General features: G+C 32.3%; 1 protein-coding gene and 2 long non-coding RNA genes across 4 annotated transcripts in view; 2 read left to right on the top strand and 1 right to left on the bottom strand.

Moving 5' to 3' along the window:
- LOC144835198 (uncharacterized) overlaps positions 1 to 21,135 on the bottom strand; it is a 329,884-nt gene that overhangs the window by 36,478 nt on the left and 272,271 nt on the right. The gene's annotated exons all lie outside the window — the stretch shown is intronic.
- Positions 1 to 21,135, top strand: part of LOC144835189 (uncharacterized) — a 164,352-nt gene that overhangs the window by 30,843 nt on the left and 112,374 nt on the right. The window lies entirely within an intron of this gene.
- The window catches only part of LOC144858925 (palmitoyltransferase ZDHHC17-like), a 45,249-nt gene continuing 41,139 nt past the window's right edge, over positions 17,026 to 21,135 (top strand). Inside the window, exon 1 of the mRNA XM_078715075.1 lies at positions 17,026 to 17,096. The gene's annotated coding sequence lies outside the window, so the exon portion shown is untranslated. The remainder of the gene's footprint in view (positions 17,097 to 21,135) is intronic.

Genomic DNA, 21,135 nt, shown 5'->3' with positions numbered 1-21,135 from the left:
GATACACGTGCTCTCTCGCCCCATGCCTGGCATCGTCGGGTCGAGTATACCCCGTCTATAATCACAACAAGAACGATGTACAGTATTTGATTGAAGGTCGACTCGACCTACCGGAATGGTATAGATAATATAGCTCGAATGAGAGAGTTGGAATATTTGTAAACATAAGTATTGCTAATTTTAACAAGTGTAGCCTATAGTAAAAGGCCTGGTAGTATCAATTGGCATAGGGTCTACTACACTAGCTAGCTCAATTTTTATCTGGGCCGGATCGGCTAGGTCTCCTTCCTACTACCTGGTATACTTGCTTGATGCAGTATCCGCTTTTTTGGAGAGTAAACTAGGCTTATTTTAGGCCTACTTAAACGATCGGGACACCATACGTGCGGACGGCGATCGGACCTTGTTTTGCCTCAATATTTACAGCCGATATGTTTTAGGTTTAGATTGTAATAGGAGTTTGGTTGATAGGATGGGTTTGGAATCCACTGAGTTTTGTTATTTATGGGCCAATCGTTTAGTAGTAGGCTAGCTAGGCCCATGATGGGCCCCAATGTTTTAACGTAGCCATCGTGGCATAGAATCCCTAGTCAGAATGGCTCTCACCCATGAAAAAAAAATGATTTAGGCTAGGCCTAGCCTAGTACGTGAAGCCGATCTGTACTATTCGAGGTATAAAAATAGTATATAATTTATGACTCCGTAATCTGTACTAAATTTTTTATTTCATTAAATGTCAAATAAATATATGCTACTACTGTTATTATTACACTTTAGGCCTAGCTTAGAAAATCTACAAAAAATGTATTTCACAATGATCGGGTGGTCGTCGTTTGACAGGGTGAGAGAGATGTAAATTAGTTGACAAACACAACGTATACGAGTTTGGAATCCACTGATGACGTGACTTTGTGAGTATCTCATGAATATTAATGAGCTTCCCTAAGCTGCTGAAAAACAGACTTTCCATGAATTTACCCTAAAATGTATATGAAATTTAATTTTTCGAATTTCTCGTTATTACTTCTTCATTCTGACATGTCTATATTGTTATAATATTTTTTATTTAATAAATAAACGATATTTAAAAGCAATTTTATACATTAGTCTATTACTATACAGTGTGTGCCGCAATTGTGTTGATGTAAACCACTGATGGAAGGTATCCCATCCTCAAAGTCCCATTGCCTACGTGTTTTGATGTTAACAAGTTTAAAAGCATGAAACCAGGTCATTCCTTGTCTTAAATGTACGTTCTATGGTAATACGATAAAAAAAGAAAAACAATGCAATACTAAATTGATTTGAATCGGTTATTTTTCACATTTTTAACCGTTTAAAGACAAAACAAGTTATCGCAATAGGATAAGATGAATGTAATTTGTGACCTTATTAAATTAGATCTAAAAAACATAAGGAATGGGGCTTTAAACAGACTTCCTCCATGATTGTATTTCCTGAGTGGTGGTAAATGTGCACCAGTATTCATAAACGAATAAACGAATGACTCCATTGAAAATACCATTACACCATGAAAAGTCTTACAGTCCAGGTTGATTAGATTGCTGTAAAAGCTAAACCATTGTATAACCCACTATACAACAAGATTATACATGTTTTTGCAAATATTTTTTTCTCAGATTTATTTTTAACTCCAAAATTCTTCCAGTCATTTTACCCAATGTCATCCTTTTAAGTTTGTAAAGCTTGGTTTAATACCTTTAGCAGAGCATCATTTCTTACATTCGTATCAGGGAGGTATTTTTTATCATGAACACATTCTCTACCTTACCAAATTGTTCCAAGCCCAACACACAACATTTTTAAAGGAACGATTGACACATATAATTTATGAGAGTTGTCAGCCTAGACGAGTACTTACTTCATTTAAGGTAAAGATTAATAAGATAATAAATTACTAACTTCTATCATAATTAATTATGGAAAACTACAGGGATATTGTAAATTAGAAATGTAAAACTATGATCCAAAATATATCCACTATGATGTAACACATACACATATATCAGGCACACACTGCAGAATAAGAGTAATTTTCAGAATTGAATCATAGTAACTAATAGGTCTAGATAGTAGAGTATCTATTGATCTTGCATTCGCCCGCATCATGGTTTTTCAAGATTAAACAAACTTTTCAAAAAACCTCCTGTTGAAATACTGACTGTTCTATTTAACTCAGTTCAACCTTATTTTAACAATAGTCAATCTTTCAATTCATGATTCATTTCTCACCACAACTCAAACATTCATTATTTGCATACTAATAAATTGCATTAGTGCCAAGCCATAATAACATTAATTTCCATAGACAGCTGCCATTACTGTAATCTATTTTATTTTGCAGGTTCATAACTGGGCAGCATGCCTCTTGTGGTTGTTACCTTGCCACCAAAGGCAGAAATAGCAAAGCATTGAAGAAGACTTCTCATAAAAGTGCGCCAACCACCGAAATGTCAGACAACATAGTAAGGTATGTTTTTGCTATAGGCCTTACAGTATAGCAATGATTTTCTATTGAAACTTGTTTTAATGATACTTGTATGAATCATATTATGTCTATATACTACATTTAACAACTTCTTGTGTTTTGTATTACAATTCCAAAGGAAATCATGTGTAGGAGTTTTGTAAATGAATTGTATAGAATTCTAAAGTGAAATTCAATAGAATACTTGTGTATTGTGCTTCTATATTTAATAAGTGCATAGACCGTGGACACGTTTTTGTAATATCAAAGTTAGGTACTATTCATTGTGAATACTATATAATAGAAATATACTCTAAAGAGTAGACAGTTGGTGCTATGAATTGATTGATTTCAGACAACTAGAAAGTCAGTCCAGTTATTGTGAATTACCAGATTATTCCAGTTTAGCCAATAATATGTAAGTTTGCAATGTAGATGTTATGTAAACAGTAAGAAATACAGTATATTGCTGGTTTTATAGATACATTTTATAAATTTTATTTTATTATTTTATAATTTTGATTATTAAGAGTAAGAGTTTTAAGGAAGAAGGAAGCTGAAATAAGCTGGTTGAGAATTGAAATGTTTGGATACAAGAGAAGAAAATTAAATGGGTTGTTACAACAGGATATGTCTATGTTTAAAGATTTAACGTTAAACTTACATTTTGTGTTAGTTTTGCTCATGATTGACAGTTTTATTAAATTCAGACAGTGCTAGCTAATAGAAACAACTGTTGTTAATACCAGCATAGAAAAAAACAACATAAAGCCTAAAAGAGAAAATGATCACCAGTATGTAGATTAACAACAGAAAGCCTAAAATAGAAAATGATCACCAGTATGTAGATTTAGGAGAACACTTTAATATAGTTTAACTCTATTTCCTTTAACATATCATGTTTGATAGCCTGATAAAATTGTATACTTCTTAGTCAATGTAAAGTTAGGCCTATACTGTATCGTTTAAGCTGCTTGGTTGGTTCTGTAGGTCTGTCAGTCTTTTAAACATTTATCACATTAGATCTGATATACCAATTGATTTCTGTAGATCTGTCAGTCTTTTAAACATGTAACAGGTTAGATCTTGTATACCAATTGATTTCTGTAGGTCTGTCAGTCTTTTAAACATGTAACAGGTTAGATCTTATATACCAATTGATTTCTGTAGGTCTGTCAGTCTTTTAAACATGCAACAGGTTAGATCTTATATACCAATTGATTTCTGTAGATCTGTCAGTCTTTTAAACATGTAACAGGTTAGATCTTATATACCAATTGATTTCTGTAGATCTGTCAGTCTTTTAAACATGTAACAGGTTAGATCTTGTATACCAATTGATTTCTGTAGGTCTGTCAGTCTTTTAAACATGTAACAGGTTAGATCTTATATACCAATTGATTTCTGTAGATCTGTCAGTCTTTTAAACATGTAACAGGTTAGATCTTATATACCAATTGATTTCTGTAGGTCTGTCAGTCTTTTAAACATGTAACAGGTTAGATCTTATATACCAATTGATTTCTGTAGGTCTGTCAGTCTTTTAAACATGTAACAGGTTAGATCTTATATACCAATTGATTTCTGTAGGTCTGTCAGTCTTTTAGACATGTAACAGGTTAGATCTTGTATACCAATTGATTTCTGTAGGTCTGTCAGTCTTTTAGACATGTAACAGGTTAGATCTTGTATACCAATTGATTTCTGTAGGTCTGTCAGTCTTTTAAACATGTAACAGGTTAGATCTTATATACCAATTGATTTCTGTAGGTCTGTCAGTCTTTTAGACATGTAACAGGTTAGATCTTGTATACCAATTGATTTCTGTAGGTCTGTCAGTCTTTTAAACATGTAACAGGTTAGATCTTGTATACCAATTGATTTCTGTAGGTCTGTCAGTCTTTTAGACATGTAACAGGTTAGATCTTATATACCAATTGATTTCTGTAGATCTGTCAGTCTTTTAAACATGTAACAGGTTAGATCTTATATACCAATTGATTTCTGTAGATCTGTCAGTCTTTTAAACATGTAACAGGTTAGATCTTGTATACCAATTGATTTCTGTAGGTCTGTCAGTCTTTTAAACATGTAACAGGTTAGATCTTATATACCAATTGATTTCTGTAGATCTGTCAGTCTTTTAAACATGTAACAGGTTAGATCTTATATACCAATTGATTTCTGTAGGTCTGTCAGTCTTTTAAACATGTAACAGGTTAGATCTTATATACCAATTGATTTCTGTAGGTCTGTCAGTCTTTTAAACATGTAACAGGTTAGATCTTATATACCAATTGATTTCTGTAGGTCTGTCAGTCTTTTAGACATGTAACAGGTTAGATCTTGTATACCAATTGATTTCTGTAGGTCTGTCAGTCTTTTAGACATGTAACAGGTTAGATCTTGTATACCAATTGATTTCTGTAGGTCTGTCAGTCTTTTAAACATGTAACAGGTTAGATCTTATATACCAATTGATTTCTGTAGGTCTGTCAGTCTTTTAGACATGTAACAGGTTAGATCTTGTATACCAATTGATTTCTGTAGGTCTGTCAGTCTTTTAAACATGTAACAGGTTAGATCTTGTATACCAATTGATTTCTGTAGGTCTGTCAGTCTTTTAGACATGTAACAGGTTAGATCTTGTATACCAATTGATTTCTGTAGGTCTGTCAGTCTTTTAAACATGTAACAGGTTAGATCTTGTATACCAATTGATTTCTGTAGGTCTGTCAGTCTTTTAAACATGTAACAGGTTAGATCTTGTATACCAATTGATTCCTGTAGATCTGTCAGTCTTTTAGACATTTAACAGGTTAGATCTTGTATACCAATTGATTTCTGTAGATCTGTCAGTCTTTTAGACATTTAACAGGTTAGATCTTATATACCAATTGATTTCTGTAGGTCTGTCAGTCTTTTAAACATGTAACAGGTTAGATCTTATATATCAATTGATTTCTGTAGGTCTTTTAAATTTCATTTAATTTTTACCCATGAATATAAATTATAAACATTGTAACATACAAATAATAACAATAATTATATCAAGGGAAGGGCTAAAAAATAGTTAAAACTAATCAAGTTTAGCCCCTAAACATTGAAATATAAATAAAATGTGTAGTAATTAAATTAAAATACTATTTATTTTTTTTGCCTAAAATAGCAATTATTTGCTAATAAAAACTGTTTCCCTCTAGTACTTTTTAGGGGTTTTATAGAAATTTAATAACGGAATTCTAAAGGAAATTCCACAGAGTATTGTGAATTGTACATCAACAGAAAGAAGTGCATAGACCGTGAAAAAGTTGTTGTGACATCATAGCTAAAGTCAATAAGCATATTATGTGAATGAACACTAAATATGAAAATAGACTGTAAGGAGTGGTAGGCAGTTAGTGCTACAAATTGGTTGAATTTTGAGTTGATTGGTAAAGTCAGTATAGTTATCAAGATTTCAAGTTGAGTCTGTAATTTGTAAGTTTGCATTGTAGTTCATATTAAAGCAAGAAATACTACCCTAACTATTATCAGATCTATTTATTTACAAATCTGATAAATAAAATGAATGAAAATAAACACCGAAATACTGTTTGGATCTGAGTGCAGCAAACAATTTTTGTAAATGTAAAAATGACACAATTGTGGGAAGGGGGTTAAAGGCCCATTTACACAAGGGCAATAACGATTGACAATAAAAAGATAAATATGCATTTTTCATTTTCAAAAAGAAAAGAATTTAAAAAAGTTTTCATCCTAGAACTGGATTATCATCTATGCTGCCTCTAATGAAATAATATTTACACACGTCCAATCAAATGACGTCATGATTTAATAGTAAGAGCAATAATATCTGGACAATACAATGATTTTATTGTTTTTATTGATCATGATGTCATTTGATTAGATTTTTAAAAATTCTTTTTTTTATCAGATACAGCATAAATGATTATCCTATAGTTCTAGAACGAAAACTGTTGTATCTATTTATCGTTATCGCCCTAGTGTAAATGGGCCTTAAGAGTATAGGAGGGGCAATTGCTTTCACCCCGAATTAGGAATGTCAGAGCCTAAAATCTGGGCAGTCTCTAGGCTTTATTGTTTTTTTACCTAGTCACCATGCATACAGATTTACGAAGCCAATTATAATTTGAAAGGAAATTCTATATAATTGACCAAAAAGTATGAAATGTAAAATTGTCATAAACAATTTTTGAATGGCAACCGATTCTTTGTAAAAGATGTCGAGATTTAATTCATTTTCTTAATTTTTCTTTAATTTTGTTTTTCTCTTTTGTTGGGGCAGCCCACTTTTATTGCACATATTATGATAAACAATATGATGAAAGTTATATCTATCTATCAATGGATATTTATGTGATACAGGCTATGTTCAGACCCATGGCGTTAGACCGTTTTAGCGTACAACGTTACTAGCAAGGTCACATTACAAACCGCAGAGAAAAAAATGAGGTGTTCAGACCCATAGCGTACGATTATCGTTACAACGGAAGTACGTCATTCAGGTTGTTTCTAGTTGCATATTCATGTCCTCTTACCCACGTGTTTTCATCATTATTTCCACTGTATATAGGCCTAGATCTCAGCCCTACAATTATGACAAAATTTGCCGTAAATAAAACATACCTCAGCATTTATTTAAAAAAGAAAAATATAGTAAAGCCAAATTTCTGTTTCTATTGTTTTATTTTGTAGTAAAAAACATTTTCCCCAGGCTCTTGTGTTACGAAAATAAAGCAGGCCTCCTAATAATGAAGATGGAGATTGTGTTAACCACATGGGTAGAAAAAATTGATTGTGATTAGTCCAGACCAGTCAGTTAAAAAAAACCCCTTAACTTGCTAATAAAAAAGACACAGCTCCCCTTGTTTGTTTACTTATTTTTTTAGGAGTTAGGGGGTTTTCAGCATTAAACTTGTCCAGTCTTAGTCTGCCTTGTATATATGAATGAGAGACTTGATGTCCCACCACGCTAGTTTTTAGCTTGAATGAAATGCGTGAATGGCTCTTTAGCTAGGCCTACCTAAGGGGAAGGGATCGTAGTCACTGTTTAAATACAAGGTGCATTTATTTATGTCATTTGTTAGAAAATATAATGGTAATCAGTTGATACATGTAGTTTGTAGCCTACAGTTGTATTTGTAGCCTACAGTTAGGCCTTATTTATTCTGGCCTCTTTGTTGTTGAAATCCATCTCTCACACATTGACGATACAAGATGTCAGCCTAGGTCAAACCTTGTTTCGCGTCATAACAGGAAACGTTCTGATTGGATACAACGTTGACTTACAGTAGCGTCGTACGCTAAAACGGTACTATCAACCGTTTTCCACTACAACGTTACAACCGTTGTACAACGCGTTGTACGCTAATCCCCAACTGTTCAGACACACATTCTTTTAGCGTCGTACGCTAAAACGGTCTAACGCCATGGGTCTGAACAGGGCCACAGTAGTACACATCCTGAGGTTAAAAGAGTGTAGAAAATATTGTGATATTGTGTTGAAATCTAAATATGATAAAACAAGTATACAGAGAAAATTTATATTACAGAGCTAAAACGATATAAAGAACATTCAGTATTATAAATTGAGATTCAATATAATAATAATAATGATAAGATGTTTTGTTTAATTCTTTGATAAAATTGTATAGTTTTAAATTGATAAAGAAAGACATTTTGAACATAATGCTTTCAAGATTTACAGGAATTATATGATAAAATAACAAACTAATATACATTGCAAAACTAAACCCAAACCAAAGTATGGACATACGCCCTCGTTGCTAGCCAGGTTTATTAGCTAGCACCAGTTGTGTCTCGGTCATCTGGGACACGAACTTTGAAGCCTCTGAATAAAAACAGTATTAGTAAAATGTTTGGAATAATACGGCCGTTCTAAGGCAAAACCACGTAACTCGCATTTTTGTCAATTTTGAGATATTTACATTGGGGAATTATTACAATGTATTAAAATTTATTCTAAGAATTAACTATATTTACGAAAAAGTTCAAACAAGCTCTAAACTAGGCTAGGCTATTATTTTTGACAAACCTACCTAATCTAGCCATGGAGTAATAGCCTAGTACCCCAGTACTGTCGTTGGAAGTAGGCTAGGCCTAGCCTAGTAGGACGGCCGTATTTGCATTGTTGTACTAGGCCTTGTAGTAGCAGACTAGTAGGTAGGCTATAATAAGTCTATATCATAAATAGGCCTAGTAGATGCAAATGGCTAAGCCTAGCTTCAAATGCATTTTTTGTTAAGCCAACCTAGTTTCTAGCCATCATTGGTGATCCCAGCGGAGTATGGTCGAAGCGGCCGCCAACCAAAGCGGCCGCCAGTTTAATATTGTTATTTGTATGGAACGCCATGTGCGCTTTAATCTTTGATTGTCGTTGTCAACGCCATGGCCTATGGCGAGTTGAGTGGTTCAGGGACGATTCGGCCCTGAGACGATTCGGCCCGGGACTATTCGGCCCACTTTTGGTGGGACGATTCGGCCCACTTTTGGGCCGAAACATCCCACTTTGTGGGCCGAAACGTCTCACTTTAGACCAAATTCATATTCATTTTTTTTTTATTTATCAAGTTTTTAAAGGTGTTTAACAATCCGTATTTTATTGATATTGACAAAGTTGATATAATGTATATAATAAATTACTAAAAAAACGTAATTTTATATTCAATTTATTACTTCGAAAACCTTGTTTATTTCGTGCATTCGCCAAGCGGCCAACAGAGGGCGTAACTTAATTACATCGCGCGCGTGACTAAAAAATGATTATTTTCGACAATGTTTTCAAAATGTTTGCTTTATTGCATCTTTATCCCTAGTAGTGCTACCCCATAGTCTCTCTGAAAATAAAGTTTGGGGAAAAAAGCTTATTTTATGCTTATAAATGCATATCAAAGCCGATAAATGTAAGTGTGCCGAATCGTCTCAGGGCCGAATCGTCCCGGGCCGAATAGTCCCGGGCCGAATCGTCCCAGGGCCGAATCGTCCCGGGCCGAATCGTCTCAGGGCCGAATCGTCCCGTTACCGAGTTGAGTTACAGCTAAATAAATATAAGCCAACTCATGTACTATCAAATCTTTATATTCTATAATAATTAAGTTTGCCTGCCGATAAATCAATGTATATTTTATTTGTATTTACTATTAACTAATACATATATCGAAATATATTTTGCCGAACCTTTATATCTCGTTTACATACTATTGAATCCTTATACAGTATTGCAATAATAATTTACGTATACGGTATTGCCGAATCTTTATATCTCGTTTATATACTATTGAATCCTTATACAGTATTGCAATAATAATAATTTACGTACGGTATTGCCGAATCTTGATATCTCATTTACATTTAACTATCGAATTTTATACAGTATTGCAATAATAATTTACGTACGGTATCCGAATATTTATATCTCATTTACATTTAACTATCGAATTTTATACAGTATTGCAATAATAATTTACGTACGGTATTGCCGAATCTTGATATCTCATTTACAGACTTAATCGAATCTTTATACAGTATTGCATTAATAATTTACGTACGGTATTGCCGAATATTTATATCTTGTTTACATACTATCGAATCTTTATACAGTATTGCATTAATAATTTACGTACGGTATTGCCGAATCTTTATATCTCATTTACAGACTTAATCGAATCTTTATACAGTATTGCAATAATAATTTACGTACGGTATTGCCGAATCTTTATATCTAATTTTTACATACTATCGAATCTTTATACAGTATTGCATTAATAATTTACGTACGGTATTTCCGAATCTTGATATCTCATTTGACAATGTACTATTGAATCTTTATACAGTATTGCATTAATAATTTACGTACGGTATTGCCGAAAATTGATATCTCATTTGACATACTATCGAATCTTTATACAGTATTGCATTAATAATTTACGTACGGTATTGCCGAATCTTTATATCTCGTTTACATACTATTGAATCTTTATACAGTATTGCATTAATAATTTACGTACGGTATTGCCGAATCTTTTATATCTCATTTTTACATACTATCGAATCTTTATACAGTATTGCATTAATAATTTACGTACGGTATTGCCGAATCTTGATATCTCATTTACAGACTTAATCGAATCTTTATACAGTATTGCATTAAATAATAATTTACGTACGGTATTGCCGAATATTTATATCTTGTTTACATACTATCGAATCTTTATACAGTATTGCAATAATAATTTACGTACGGTATTGCCGAATATTTATATCTCATTTACATACTGTACTATCGAATCTTGGTTTTTATTATTAGTAATAGGGTGTGTTAGTTGTTCCATTGTAATACATTGTTTGTGTTTTCAATAAAGCAACATGGGACGCGCACCTAATGTGCAGCAGCACTATTGCTGGCCGTCAGTCGAGTTATTAGCAGAAATTCGCGTAATTAATTACCGTATCAAACAGACACTTTCATCTTATTTTAGTATTTAAAACTCATTTTCAATTGATCAATATTTAAATATCTGAAGTAATAAAATAGTGTAGGGATATTAAATAAATTGCTGTCATCATGTTATTGTAATTAAATTATGATTGCGAACACTACTAGTTACTTTACTAATTAATTAATATACAATAACAAATATTTTTAATTATTAATATATTTATATATTTTGATATACTTTATTGATTGGTTTATTTATATATAATTCTTAATAATTGGCTTATTATTATATTATATTAATATACAATATAAACACCACAATGTATTTTATAGACTTTATTAAACATATGTATATCATTTAGAACAGTTAAAATAAGTAATCATCGATTCGCCATTTCGTTTAAAAGAACGTACGCGTATCACATTCAATCTGTAAAAAAAAGAGAATAAATTACATAATAATGTAGATTGTTATTTACGTCCGAGGTAAAGAAAACCTGTCGAAACAATGACAATCAAAGATTACAAAACAACGACAATCAAAGCGCACACGGCGTTCCATACAGATAACCGTTATTGAACTAGCGGCCGCTTTAGTTGGCGGCCGCTTCGACCGTAAATCATCCCAGCTCTCCCGGGTGTCACGAAACCTAAGACCACGAAAGCTAAGACCCAAGACCTAAGATTACAAATATTTATCTTTCGCACCTGCCTTGTATTTTAACTCCAACATTTATTCTGAATACCACACCTTACAATTAGCACTTTTATGAAAAAGAATCACATAAAAAGTAACAAATACATTTTTAAATTGATGATTTTACAGACGTTTTTCTCGCACACATACTGTTTGCGAATTTTGCATGACTAGCCTAGGCCTACCCCATGTTCAATATTTTTGTGTTTTTATGGAACGTCAAAAGAGCAAAAATCATATAGAGGGCTGAAAACTCAGTGTAGTCCATCTATTTTAACGCATTTTTAGTGAAAATCAGTACGAAGGAATAAATACTCGAAAATAAATTTTATTTTAAAAATCATGATAATAAGTTTTTTGTTTCGTTTTCTTTCTGTTTTTATACTTCTACTTTTATTGTTGCTCTTTTGGCGCTTCATAGAAACACAAATATTGAGCATGGAGAGGAGTTACAGTATACAAAGAAACACGTCTGTAAAATCATCAATTTAAAGCATTTATTTATTTGTTTTTATGTGTTTCTCCTTCTTAAAGTACTTATATAAGTCCTAATTCTAAAGTGTGGTATTCAGGATAAAGTTAGTTGACAAATTTGGAGTTAAAATACAAGGCAGGTGCGAAAGAACAAAATCCTCCAAACCAACACAATGGAGTAAATATATACCAACAAACAACTCGTCAAGTTTGTTTGTTGTAAAGAAAAAATATACATTTACTCAACGGGCGAAAATAATATGAGTTTATCTATGTTTTGCGGTAGTATTTAATTATATTTATTGTAATAAATGAAACCTACTATGTTTAAAATTATGTATGGGTAAACAAGTATTGTTTTTAAGCTGTAGTATATCTTAGAATTTGTAATCTTAGGTCTAGGGTCTTAGCTTTCGTGATCTTAGGTCTTAGGGGGTCTTAGCTTTCGTGGTCTTAGGTTTCGTGACACCCCAGCTCTCCCTGTTGTTCAAAAAGAGTTTCAAACCATTGTTTTTAAAATCATCACAGTTACGTTGTTTTGCCATGAAATGACCACAGTTACGTTGTTTTGCCACAGAATATCGCAGTTACGTTGTTTTGCCTCAGAAATGAATTTCATTCTATGAACATCATTTAAAAAGTGGTAATAACTTTTGATCAAATTGTTTAAATTATTTAACATTTTGTATTTAATAATAATTATTATTTATATATACTCATACAAAATTTCACATCATTACGATAATTTGTTGTTGAAATGCAAACACTCAAACTTCAATTCAGTTTTTCTCGAAAAGCAACATTTTGTAGTTACGTTGTTTTGCCTTGGAACGGCCGAATAGTGCAATTTCCGGATAGATTCCATAATTCCCAAAATTTTCCAGCATTAGCCTGAACCATAGTAGGTGGGCTAATTTACATTTACCAGTAAATCATTGCCAAACTAGCCCTTGATCCCCACAGTGCCTCTCTGTATTAAACTACAAAATGATATCTTAAACCAGTTCATTGAAAATGAAAAGACAAATCTGATAAACTTAAAGACACTGTATATAGACCTAGGTTTTTTGTAAAAATAAATACTATTACTATACAGACCTATTGCGAAAAAAAAAATTGATTCTAATAATTTTAGCGGCCTGTTTTAAATCCCAACATGCATCGCGTGCGGATTGATATTTCATATTGTGAGGTGATGATCGGTCACATGAAAAGGTAAACAAATAAAAGAACTGTAACTTTTCAGCTAATATTACCTGGTCTTGCTTACAAAACTAAGCCCAACTAAGCTAGATCTAGAAACGTCTAGAACTTTCGAAGCTACTTAGGGAGTGCATTAATTTTCTCTTTTATCATAATTAACCATAAAATGCACATTTAATGTTTTTAAAGTTATATATTATTTTTACAAAACGGCAACAATTGCAGATCTAGTGTCTTTAACCAATATTAGAACTGATGTTGTAATTTCTTCAATTAAGTCGTAGATTGTATACCTTCTAAAACTCCTAAGTGTCAGAATCATTTTTTGTTAGGTCGTTTTCTGACTTAGTGTATTTGTTATTATTATCAAGCAAAGTAAGAATGCAGTGGCGAACTTTCCGCATCTCATTCGTAACGATTCATACAAAGGACACCGCCATACAACCGCCCCTAGGCCTACCTATTGTTTAGCTGACAGTCAGTAAGCATAAATAAAAGTGTAGATAAGTCAAAAATGGAACGCTGTGGTTAACTACAGATCGTCATCATAAAGGATATTTAATAGTATAGTACACTAACTGTAACTGTAGTATACATTATAGCAACCGATTTTTTTTTCTAGGCCACCCACCCAACTGTCAATACCTATTTATATTTATATATTTAATTTCTTCAACAAATTTATGTAAATAAATATTGAGCTATAATAAGCATTAAATTTTGCGCTTTTTTCGGGGCTTCCCCTAGATGTACGTTCGCAATGAACTTGAACGCAACGCAATAAAAACTAAATACTGAGTGAATGAAATCGGCAACAAAATGTTATATCGTCCTGCAATTAGTCATGTGTTGTTTATTGGAGGGAAAAGTATGATTGTTTTGCTCATTGGTAGCATGCTACTGTACATATGAGAGTGTCTTTTCCTGAAAATTAGAGGTGCCATTTATCATGAATTTTATGTGCGAGAGTACCATTTCCAGCCATCTGGGGCGTCATTTAACAAAGTTCGCTTTGCCATAGGTCCTGTCGATGGCCTTGGACAAGCACCTTGAAGCGCCCTGTTGTGACGCTTTTACTTTTAATTGCTTTTAATAGGCCTATGGGGAAAATGTCACCATTTTAGTAGGCTAGTACCTCAACTCATCCTCAACCAAGGTTGGGCTGAGTTGATGTGAACTCTTTACAGTTGCGTTTTTAAAGAGAATCCCAGAGTTCAGCTGATACTTGTTACATGATATTGGCTGGTGGTCTAGAGCTGTTTTGAATCCTCTGAATAAAAGCAGTACCCCAGTAAAAATGTTTGGAATAATTAATTTCTGGACACATAGAGATTCCATAATTCCCAAATTGCTAATTTACATCAGTGCCTAAACTAGCCCTTGATCCTCACAGGTGCCTCTCTGTATTAAACTACAAAATGATAAAATAGCATTTCAAACCAATCTATTGAAAATGTAAAAACAAATCTGATAAACTCAACTATTATGTTAACTGATATTGCAATTTCTTTACTAGAGTTGTAGATTGTATACCTTTCAACTCTCCTAATTGTCGGAATCATGTTTCAGCCATGTATGATAATGAAATGATTTTAATCAAACATTTTTATTTTAATAATACCTTGTATGAACCTCATCTTATTCAGTGTTTGAGTATTTTTTAATAATTCCAACTCAAAATACATTAACCCTTAGAAGGTGTATTTAATAGGTTTAGGAAAAATGCAAAATACATTTTTATGACTAACTTTCTGCAATTGTTTGTTTTATTTGTATGTGAAATGTTTTGGCCTTCTGAAAAATTGCAATTTTTGTTGGACCTAGGTCAAAGGTCAAATTCTCAAAAAACGCAATTCAGTGACCCCAAAAGGTCAACATATACGGTCTTTATAAAGAGTAAATTATCCCGTATGGGATCAAATGGTTAACCAATCATCGTTTTTACACAAGGTACCTTGATACACCTTGTTTGCTTTACCTAAAATGGTAATTCACGGTGTTTTGTAGTTCTAATCAACTATATGATAAAACAAAGACAACAATATGGTGTAAATTTTACAGAATATATTGAATTGCCCTGGTTATCAGTTATATAAAAGTGTTGGTCTTTTGTACAACAATTTGCATTCTATTAATATAGAAGCATTATATATTCTAGATTTTTTTATTTCAGCATTACTCCATAGTATGACTAGAAATATTATATTGTTATTTGATAGAGGAGGCATTGGTTGAGGAAATTGTTGATAGAAGAGACATTGGATTGTATAATTATTTACTCCTATTTCAACATCATGTTCAGTTCTTGTATATTTATATTTGTCACTTTCAAAATTAGAGGGAGGGATGCTTTTATTTAGGAAAAGGGTGATTTAAAGCCACAACAGTCTATAGATGATTCTAATGATATGTTGCTTCATCACCTTTGCTGTTGTGATGAGCTGTTATCACTAAGTATCTACCATTAATATTCAAGTAACTCGTAATCATCTATTTTTTAATGTGTGTGACAGGAAGCTGTTTTAAGGAAAATGCAGTATTTTTATAAATATAATATATATATATATAATATAAACCCTACACATTTTGAATTGACAAATGCTTTTTTTTTAAACCAGCAATTCCATTATTTTGTTTTTGCATTTTTTCAGTTTAGCAGAATAACAATGGATCATCGCCCCAAAGAAGCCCTTCTTGATCTTTGTGTATTCAATGGCATTCAGGTAGGCAAGTTTACACTGTTTTAGTATAATACAATTTAACCAGCAACAATTAACTAGCAATACTAGCTCATTAGCAACTTAATTAATTGTTCTATGAGCTAATGGAAACTGAAGTGATATAAAACAAGTAACTAAATGAATTAAAAGTCACAACATGGCGGTATAAAATAGGGTCACAACAACTTACAGTGCCATAATGGATCAAAATAATCACTGTAGTGCTTATAAACCCTGTTGGCTCATTTGATGTGATTGTTTTGTTTTATTTATTTGACCAGCATGATATCAATACAAAACATACAATACAACATATGAAAGATGAAAAATGCTGGGCAGGGGCAGCTTAAGCAAAATACATTGCTGTAAATCAAATGAGCCAGCTACCCCTCATATAAAATGCTGGGCAGGGGCAGCTTAAGCAAAATACATTGCTGTAAATCAAACGAGCCAGCTACCCCTCATATAAAATGCTGGGCAGGGGCAGCTTAAACAAAATACATTGCTGTAAATCAAATGAGCCAGCTACCCCTCATATAAAATGCCGGGCAGTGGAAGCTTAAACAAAATACATTGCTGAAAATCAAATGAGCCAGCTACCCCTCATATAAAATGGTGGGCAGGGGCAGCTTAAGCAAAATACATCGCTGTAAATCAAATGAGCCAGCTACCCTTATATAAAAATAACTATAAAAAAATAATTAAATAAAAATTTCATTAAAATTTTTCTATAAAAATATGTGTACAAAATTAATGTAAAAACAAAATTTAAGACAAGAAGAAAAAAAACTTATTTATTTGGGCAATCTAATATTATTATAATGATAATATTATAATATAATGGCTGTAATTTAATACAACATGGAATGTATGTTGTTGTCTATGTTTACTATAGTATATGTATTTTAATGAAAAATGTAACTGAATGCATATTGATCTATATGTTTTATTTCATAGATTGCAAGAGAAAAAACTGCTGAAGAAATTTGCCATTTCATTGTTAGCAACAATGCTGTCAACATCCAGGACCAGGTATACATCAATTTGTTTTCCTTTGTAATGAATTTGATATACAACGTTAAATTACTTGACACTAATTAAAGTACATCAATACCAATTTGTTTTTAAGATCTTTTATAATCGTTCTCTGGTTGCATATTTGCAGTTAACATTCACACTGATTGTTAAAAGCATCATATTTTTTTTTCAACATAATTGTTTCACTTCTTTCTTCTTCAGTTTTTTGTTTTAAAAAGTATATTGTGTGTTTATATCTTATCTTAGCTGTATGTTAGATGGTTTGTCAATATAATTGAGTACTCTTTCTTTCAGTACAATTTGCTTAGACAATTTGATTGGCTAATACCGGATTTGAATAATGGCTTGGTAACCCAATCCCCTGTAATTGTAATTAATTTCAGAATCTGAACGATGATATAATTATTCATCTGTTAATAATATAATAATAATCTGATAACTAAACAAACTTTTATTACTAGAGTAGTAGAAATATATACTTTTCATTTATTAAACTTTATCACTGAAAGAAAAATACAAGGCACAAGACAGTGAAAAAAAGTTATGAACAGGTGGCAAGCACTTCTATCCACATTGAACCCCTTGTACAAATAAAAAAACATAACTAGACATGAAACTCGTCACTTTGACGAGTTAGTTATCCGCACGACAAACGCCACGTGCACGTCATACGTTGGAATATTGCACACAGAAATTGATTATGGCATTATGACCTGAACTGAAGAATATGATATGTTGTTATTGCTGAATTCTGTTATTTTGTGTCATATAGTATACACAGTATAATCTGTATACATATCACATACAGTGTAGAAAAGGTGAAATTATGGGACCCGCTATTTATTCCAACTTTTAACATGTTGACGGTTTCAAAATGAAACGCGAAGGTAGCAATTTCGGAAGGAAATTATCTCAGCAACAACATATTAACGTGTAGAAAAAATTTGAATACATGAAATATTGATGCGCGCTCTTTTAAATGTAATGAACTATGACGCAAAAGATTAAAATACGACTTTTTTAAGTCAAGTGGCCATATGATGATGTCACAACATCCGATTGGCAAAATGTTCACATAAATTCGTATCTACAATCCAATAGCTTCCGGAAAACGTTTTAATCAAGATTATCACATTTTATTCTTACGATCTATAACAGATTAAAATTTACTGTAAAGGTGAAATTAATGACCCACGCAATTAAAATTTTTAGGCATGATGACGTCATAAAAATTAAAATATTTTTAATTCATGCGAAAGATAGTTGATTGACCTAGACAATAATAAAGTCTTGGAGAAATTGGAATACGGATAAGCGTGATGCGCTCCATTGAATGTGATGAGCAATAACGAAAGAGACAAAAATCCTATATTTTACATTCGTGTGGCCATATGATGACGTCACAACATCCGTGAGGAAAAAATTGTGCATGAATTCATATCTACAACATATCTGCTTACATATTAAGTTAAAAAAATTAGGGGTAACCATTGATCCTGAGGAGCTATAATAGATTCAAAATAGGCATAATTTTGACAATATTTTGTAACTTTTGCAACTAAAAGCACGCAAATGGTCTAAATCAATGTGTACGTATGATGTCATTTTAATTTGTAATGATGTCAATCTTGTTTAAAATGACTAGGAAAGGCTGTAAAATCATAATTCAAGAGAAAACAACATGATTTTCATGCTCCGTGCGCACCTTACGCGTAAAATTGTTTGCGCGCGTGGGAATTTTTGACATGCCTAAAATGTCCTGATCAGTGTAGAAATTTGATTAGAAATTAATTTTGCGCATTTTAAAATTTTAAATGCGCGTGTGCGCGTAACTTCTTGTAAAACATGCCATTTTTAATCCACAAAAAGTTTGCCATTGATATGACTTAAATTTTCACAAAGTGTAAAATAAAAATTATGCTTTGTTTTTAATCTATGATCAATCATAAAAAATCATAAAATCGCGCATAAGTCACGTTGCGCAACTCTGGCGTCAAAAAAAGGAGGTGCACAAGTTCACCTAAATGTCGATATGTTAACAAAGTTACGATATGTTCTGTTTACACGTTTTAGAGAAACGCAACGCACAAAAATGACAGAAAGAAAGAATAGAATACAGAAAAAAAATATGATGAAACAGGACGATTACAAGGAGTTATCCGCTACTAAGCGGATAACTAAAAACACAAACATTTAAGATATAAAAATAGCTGAAATTATACAATTTTCAGTTTCATATATAAAGCGCAACATTTAAGACCTGGCCACAACAAGCATAATGGAGGTACACACCTAATTGGTGACAGTGCCTTAGGCTGCTTTTCTGCTTTCCTGGTAGCTAGTGACTATGATTTTATATTTTCTTCTTGCGTCATGTTTGTTTAATTTGTTGATTTGTATTATATTTGGTAAAATGTATCTTTTGCTTGAATAAATAATAATAAATAATATAATACCTACAATGGGAAAAGGTAATACCCATGTGCATGTAATGTTAGGGTCAAAGTTATTTAACATATAGTTTAATGATTTGTGGAATATTATTCGATCTGATACAAAACGTTAGTAGATTCCAAATGAAAATAATCCTTTGAAAAATATGATTAATTTAGGGGATTTAGCTTTACACTTCACAGACTTCTTATTTAATGTTACCATTTAAGTTATTGTAAATGTATGCTTCTTTTATTTCTTTAACTGTTTCTAAATAAATGTTGAATGAAACTTATAAAGAGACATAAGAACAAACAGATGCAGTTCTGGTAACCCTGTAGCCTTCATTAGAAAAGTAAAATTATACAAAATTATCAAGATGAATATCATAGATGGCCATAATTACACATGCTGTGCTTTGCACGCTTTTCTCCCTCTAAATCAGCCACTGATTGCAACATGAAAATAGGTATGATGGTTTATGTGAAATAGTACGACACACACTATTATTCAGCTCTATACTAAATTGATTTAAATATAATCTTTCAGATGATTAGGTCCTACATTATCATTCATGGTTATATTAACAAATATTGCCTATTTTTCTCTCTCTCTTTTGAAAATAGATTACTTTTTTAAGGCAAGTAATTTAGCTCATCAGCTTTTGTATTTTTGTTATAGGATTTCACACAGCAGTTTGAAACGGTGGGCCCATAACAAACAATTCAATTGTCCACTTATAAATGTACCATAACATTAACAAACTGACAAAACCTAACCACTTTTTTTTTATTAAAACAGCCTAAAACATGGTAGAACACTGGAGGCCTTTTGCTATTCCCTCCCCCCTCCCCCCACCCCCCACCAGTTCCTGAGGCAGATTGTTCAAACTTTGTCACAAACCCCTTTTCCCACTCCCTATTTTTCAAGGCTGGATCCGCCTCTGGGATTTATTAACAATTTTGTTGATATGATCATCCCAACATAAGTCTGATGCTATTTTGACACCAAGATCAGTTAGTGTTCTCTCAAAGATACAACCATTCAACTGATAAAAATATGTGATGAGATGTTTAGAATGTGATATAGAAATAATTTGAAAATTAATTTCCCATGTTACTCCATTGAATAAGAACATCAATGTCCATCTGAGGCAAATGACAGTCATCAATGTTAATGATTGACTTGTAACATTTTCCCTATTTAAAATATACGTCATGAACCAATCATGCAAATTAATATAGATATTGACACAAACTACTTGTAGTAGTTATCAACATGTTGGTGCACTACCCACTGCTTCTTGAGGCTGAAATCAAACCCTATCAGCTCAAGCATGTCATGACCCTGCTACTCCGCCAAACCCACGCATTTCATAATAAGGTCGGAAAAAATGCATTTCGTAGACAACCCTACGATGTTTTTTGTGAGGTAACAAGGTGTGCAAAATTAATGAGTCAATTTTGACTGACGGCGGACCAAGTTGTAAATTACTCGGAAGCATTTATTAATAGATTTTATTAATCGTAATCGTTTTCTTCGTGGTGTTTTTTATCTACTTGACTGACGGCGAATATATAAATAAATTGAAATTTCCCAC

Source organism: Antedon bifida, chromosome 2, assembly GCF_963402885.1.
Source record: "Antedon bifida chromosome 2, ecAntBifi1.1, whole genome shotgun sequence".
In the NCBI taxonomy this organism is placed as follows: Eukaryota; Metazoa; Echinodermata; class Crinoidea; order Comatulida; family Antedonidae; genus Antedon; species Antedon bifida.
The sequence above is the reverse complement of the archived record's forward strand: the minus strand, read 5'-3'. Positions and strand labels throughout refer to the sequence as shown.